Source organism: Amblyomma mixtum, chromosome 5, assembly GCF_055824585.1.
Source record: "Amblyomma mixtum isolate Tamu chromosome 5, ASM5582458v1, whole genome shotgun sequence".
In the NCBI taxonomy this organism is placed as follows: Eukaryota; Metazoa; Arthropoda; class Arachnida; order Ixodida; family Ixodidae; genus Amblyomma; species Amblyomma mixtum.
The window spans coordinates 180,942,264-180,948,263 of NC_143016.1; the positions used below are offsets into that span (position 1 = coordinate 180,942,264).

At 43.6% G+C, this 6,000-nt stretch overlaps 1 pseudogene; it reads left to right on the plus strand.

Annotated features, from left to right (window-relative positions):
• Positions 1–3,117: 3,117 nt before the first annotated feature.
• On the plus strand, positions 3,118–5,343 carry LOC149344980 (cuticle protein 10.9-like; annotated as a pseudogene).
• Positions 5,344–6,000: the final 657 nt, after the last annotated feature.

Consider the following 6,000-nt stretch of genomic DNA (forward strand, 5'->3'; position numbering starts at 1 on the left):
TAGCATCGAGAAACAAAGCTACTCTGTACAGGTTATTATATATTGCTGTGTGCAGTACGTCTGCAAGGTCTTCCAAAAGTAAAATAATACCGTTTCCGCAACAAAACCACTTGACAGGGTGACACAATGGAAAACTTGTTTATGAAGGAATGCATAGGTTCTGCAAGAGACGTTTCTATTATTTGAGATATTATCGGCAGTATTGAAAGCGGTCTATAGTTTTCCTTTCTATTGTTTTGTCCTCCTTTATTCAAAGGATGCACAAGTGCAGTTTTCAATTTTTCTGGAATACGTGCGCTACCTAAAAAGCCGTTTATTATGAACAAAAGGAGGACTGACAGTGCAACAAAGTTTCTTTCTAAAAGACAGGCTGATAAGCCGTTTATACCAGGTGGTTTGTTCCGACTGAAGATAAAGGTAATTCTGCTGAAATCGGCCATTAATAAATTCCGCACATAGGCAGAGGCAGATACAGTTTCTCTCAACGAACAAATTGGGGTGCCTTTTGAAAAAGTGTTTTCTGAGCTGCGTGCAAAAATATTAATTAAACCATCTTCCAAAACTGCAAGGCTTTCCGGGAACTAGCCTTTTAATGGTTGGTTACCTATGCTTCTACCCTGAAGCTGGTTGGCTGGCGACCATGTTTTCGCTGGGCTCTTCGTGCATTGATTGAAATGATGCGGGAAATTCTCTCTTTTTGCAAAACTAATTGGAGCGACAACCTTTTTCCTTGACGCTCTATATTGCGCCCGTAGAGATATTTTCGGCGAGCGTTTGCAGCGTTTCCATAGTACCTTTATGGCAGCTATTGACCTCATAATATCGCCATTAAGCAAGTTATAGTTCTTTCGGCGTAGTTTGGTAACCATCCTCAATTTCAGGTTTTCAAACTGTTTTACTTTTTAGCACAACTCGCAAGCTTATTGCGCCGAACTCTACACGGAAAGCTCTGACCAATCAAAACCATCAACTAAAGTACTTAACTTCATTTGGTCAACAAAAGTAACCTTGAGAAGATTTCCTAATGTATCATCTTCCATAATTGATGACACAGGAGATAAAAAAGCTGACGATAAACGGCAAGCCACAAAATAGTGGTCAGCCAAGCGTTTTGCAAGAGGACCAGGAATAACTAGAAGCCCGGACTGGTATATGATCGATGCAGGATTGTACTAAGCCACATCTTACCATGTCTACTCTGGTTGGAACGCTTATTGTATTTCCTATGTCGTTTGAACACAATAGAGATAAGTAGTCTGCAACTGTTCCATTCGCTGGACATAAAATATTTATGTTCAAGTCACCTACAAGACAAATTTCACCGAGTTATCGCACACGGAGGGACGAGAGCCCGTGTGCGGCGCCAGAGGTGTTCCTTTTCTTGTAAGAAGGAGGGTAATATCATTCATGGTGAGGAATCGAATCAATGTTGAGGGTTGGGTCGCCAGGCGGGTAAGAGAATCGGCAGAGCTTTGCGAACTCAACAGGTCACGTGGGATCCATTCAAATCGATTGGTTTGTGAGATGCGAGCCTCCAGACTGTGTATATTCTGGCAGATTTGTGGACTGCGACTGCAGCGTCGTTGTAGACGTGTTGCTTGAAGGGCGGCGATGCGGATGGCAATGTGTACTGTAGTAAGCAAGATAGCGGCGGCTACAGAGCGTGGCGCGTCTTGGATAACAACCAGCTCAGCACAGAAGAAAGAAGGAGGTTCCATGAATTGAATTCAGGGCCGTCTTGTGAAATGCACGCTTGGGGGTACAGTGAACTGTAGTTATTTCACAGCCTTGGATGGTGGCATCTACATGTATAATAATCGAGCCACTGGGTAGGTGAATATCTTGTTCCACGATTTGATCTCGAAGGAACGATGTAGCATATAATGAGGTTGAATAGTTATTCGTATATTTATCACAGGAATTGTGCGGCTAGTTTGTACGGTTGATCCCTTCATACTTTTGAATTTTTACTCCTGCGAGTGGGCTATTACTATAAAAATGATGATTCGCTTTAAAAGTAGCAACTTCCATTCCATAGGTACGACACGAGGGCACTCGTTATTCTTATTATAAGAATACCACTAGGGACGCAAGTGTCATTCGACGGAAGAGTATATTTCAGAAGACTATCGTGACAAAGCCAACGCGTTTGTACAGAAGATTCTAACCCTCTTTTGCGCTGAACACGAGAACGACACCGCAAGCACATGATTCGGCTAGATGGAAGAAGCTCGCCCTCAATGCATGGTGTCGGCGACCGAAGCTTCAGACTTTCAGAGGGGTGGGGAGCAAACGATTACTCGCCGTACTACCTCGCGCAATGATACGGCACGGGGAGAGAGGTCCGTTCTCTTTTCGTTCGGGTCTAGCCTACTGGTATCTGAAATTCCAGTATAAAATATGTATGAGCGGAGGTCAATTCTTCTTAGTGCTGTCTTTTTCCTCATCTCTCACGTATCGCTTGAATGAATATTCGCCCTCGAAAATTGTTAATAGTGTTCAGCTTTTTGAGATACCAGATGTCGATATCTTTTTATGGTCCCCTATGATCGAGAAGTAGGATGTGCTCATACTTTTTCTGAATCGCAGTTGTCCTTTCCGGAAGGGTGAAAAAAACCAAGTGTTAATAAATAGATCTCTTATCTTCTGAACAGTTGGGTTCCAAGTAAACAAATTTTTAGCCTGGCATAAAACACCGTGCTCGCAGGTTTTTCAAGCCAAGGTGGCGATTCAAAGTGCGCATATTGGTCCAGACGTCGGAAGGTGTTTCTGCATGTCCGTTCGCATGAAATACTACATACATTCTCACTACCGCAGAAGCTCTCGTTTGTAGGCGTGACGAATGATGGCACCGAGGGTGAGGTTACCGCTTAGCAAAAGCTAAATCTCAAATCGTGCAAAAGAGACGAAAAGCGCAACTGGCGTTCTTTATTCGTGACCATGCAAGAAGAAAAAAGGGAGAGGAGCTCCCCTCAGCCTCCATCCCCGTCACGAGGATACAGGTGGTTGCGTCAAGTCCGGTGAGCTCTATAAAAGCCACACCGCCGTTCTAAGCTTCATAAGACTCCCTGGTTCCCGGGGTGAACGGAGAAGCGCGCCGCTAAACAAAAACTCAAAATGTTTCCCAAGGTAAGGGGCGCCCGCTACTGGCTACCTTTAGTTTGATGGCGTTTTCATGTTCTATCGTTGCAATTTTTGTCTCGTAAATTTTAAACTCTCCACTAGCAAGAAAAAGCATAGCAAACAAGTAGCACTGCGGAATAAGGACAATGCTTGTTCTTAAAAAGTATTGCTCACTGTGGTGCCATAACATTTTATTTCACGTGTTATGGCTCGAAGTTACTACTTGATGCATCGAACACCACTGGAGTCCTAAGCTCTGGTAGTTTTCCCGCAAATGTTTTCATTTTCTTGAATGGTTTCTTCAATCGGTCCCAAAGAATCAGCTAGTGTAACATGCTACCCAAAAGCAATGCCTTCTAAAGCGAAACACTCTTCAGGAGAGCTTTGAGAGAAAAGAAGCCATTCAGCATTTAACCTTCACAGTCACTTTGAAGTTGATAGATGGTCTTCAGTCCCCTAATCCCAGTCTAAGAGCTGCTGCACACTGGCTCTAATAAGTACTTTTCGATAAATGGGTTGACTCCTTGCAATTTCAACAGAGTAGCTGCATAGGTAGGGAGTATTGTTTTTTTCCTCATAGAAACAAGACCACTTACAACAACAGCTTGACGCCAGTCTTTATAAAAACCAGAAGTTTGAGATTATGTGTACAGTCCTTTCACAGAATGTGCACAGAGCCAAAAAACACTCCCAAGAAAGAGTATTTTACCCGGTCAGTAAAAAGTTAGCTAAATACGGCCCATTGTACCATGGGTGCCGGAAGATGGAAGGCAAAACTGAACTTGACTTTAATATTCAAAACCCGGCCATTATCTTCAGACTTTTTCGTTAAGTGACGGAAAGTAATTCTTCTCCTCTAGGCTATCATCTTCTTTTCCGCTGTCGCGTTCATCGAGGCTGGAAACGTCTTTGGCGGCGGTCACCACCGTTAGTTCCAAGGAGCAGGGTTTCGCGGCCCCCTTTTTGCTGCTGCCGCTACTCCAGGATTTTCAGCTGCGGAACCTTCTTTTGTGAGTGAACAGCTCTGGTCGCAAGCAACAAATAGCGCTCATTATTTTTGGTGAAGTAAAATCTTCAACGTATCGCTGATACAGAAACAAAACCTTGTTTGTCTTCAAACGTTTGTCGCGCTTTCTGTCTACTGGCGTTAAGATCATCGTTTAATTTGCGAAATATTTATGAAACAGTAAAAGCACTTTTCGAAGCACCGGGTCTAATGCGGTTGTCCAGATAAAAAATTAAAGCTGGTGCTACTATTGTGTAAATTGTAATATAACTTTTGCATAAGTATAGCGGGAAAAGTAAGTGTGTATGAACCTGATATTTCTAGTACTGCCGAAAATCAAATAAGGCAGTTTGATTAAATGAAAGTTTCATGTTTTGCAGGTGCCGAGGTATGTAATCTACAATGGACGCTAAGTGCACGTAGACACCATAGTAGAAGGCGTTTTTTATTGATTTCTCACTAGTACCATCACCGGGTTCAAAAAAAAAGAAAAAGAAGAAAAGGAAAGAAAAAAGAAAAGGAGGATAATGTATGCACTAGTATAATGTCACAGCCACTTCGGGTGCTTTGGAAAAACTAGACGAGCGGCCCTCCTTATTATTGATATTATAGTACTTGCAGTTCTTGACCAATATCCGATATCCCCTGATTTTTTCGCAATTGGATTAAACAGTTCCAAGTTGCCATATTTTTTGCGCATGTGCGCTGTACTTTCAACTAATTCCATGAACGAAGCTTACAGGGCTAGGTTGCGAATTCTTGCTTTTTATCTGATATTAGCCTGTGAACCTTTTATAGCCACGACATAAGCGGTAAAATACACACGCTTTCTAACCTGCTCCTTAGCATTCCCTTCAAAGCTTACTTTGATTCGAGTTCTTGTCATCTAGCTCATTTTTTTTTTGCATTCACAGCCTCCCCAGCCGTACAGCTTCGGCTACGACAACACAGACGAGTTCGGAACGCGGCTGTTCCAAAAGGAGCAGGGCGACGTCAGCAACGCCAAGACCGGCTCGTACGGCTACCGGGACGCCAACGGACTGTTCCGCACAGTGAGCTACGTGGCCGACGCCGGCGGATTCCGCGCCACGGTGGACACCAACGAGCCGGGCACCGCACCCGGCGCCAGCGCTGACGCAGTCTTCAACGCCAATCCTGTTGCGGCGCCAGCCACAGCCCCGGGTGCAGCGGCAGGTGGACCGTGGGCCGGATAGGAATGCGCCTTTTTTCTTTCAGCTGCATTCTATTTAGATCTAATGTATTCTGAAAGTAGCGTTTGTGGATGGAGGCTACTGGCTCCTGGTCGGCGAATAAAGTACTTAATTTCTAACTACCGTTTCGTTTGACTTCGCAAGTAATGATGTAGGTAACTCATTTCTGACAACTGCTTCTTGTGACATAACTAGTAATGAAGTAGACATATAAGATTGGGCTGCCGGAATTTTCGCGGCCTGTAGAACCCATATTAAACATTCTGAAAAATTACAATTTGCATCAACTTAGGTACACTGAAGACTCACATAGAGGGAGGAACGTAGAGTTATTTTCATTTATTTATCGTACCCCTCAGGGCCAGATGCATTCCCCGGGGGGAGTGGCAAAACACAACAATAAGATTAGAAAATACAGCAAAGGGACAAAATTAAATAACACCTGGGCATACAATGCTAGCGATAGCTTCGCTTAACATCTGATCATTATTGTTGTCGGCAATATCTATAGGAAGGTGATTCCAGTCACGCGAGATACGCAGCAAAACTGAGTGAGAAAAATATTTGGTATTAGAAGAAACTAAACCGTCTTTATGATTGTGATCAGTACGACGAGATACATAAGATGGCTGTGGGATAAGGCGATCGCGCTGTACAGGA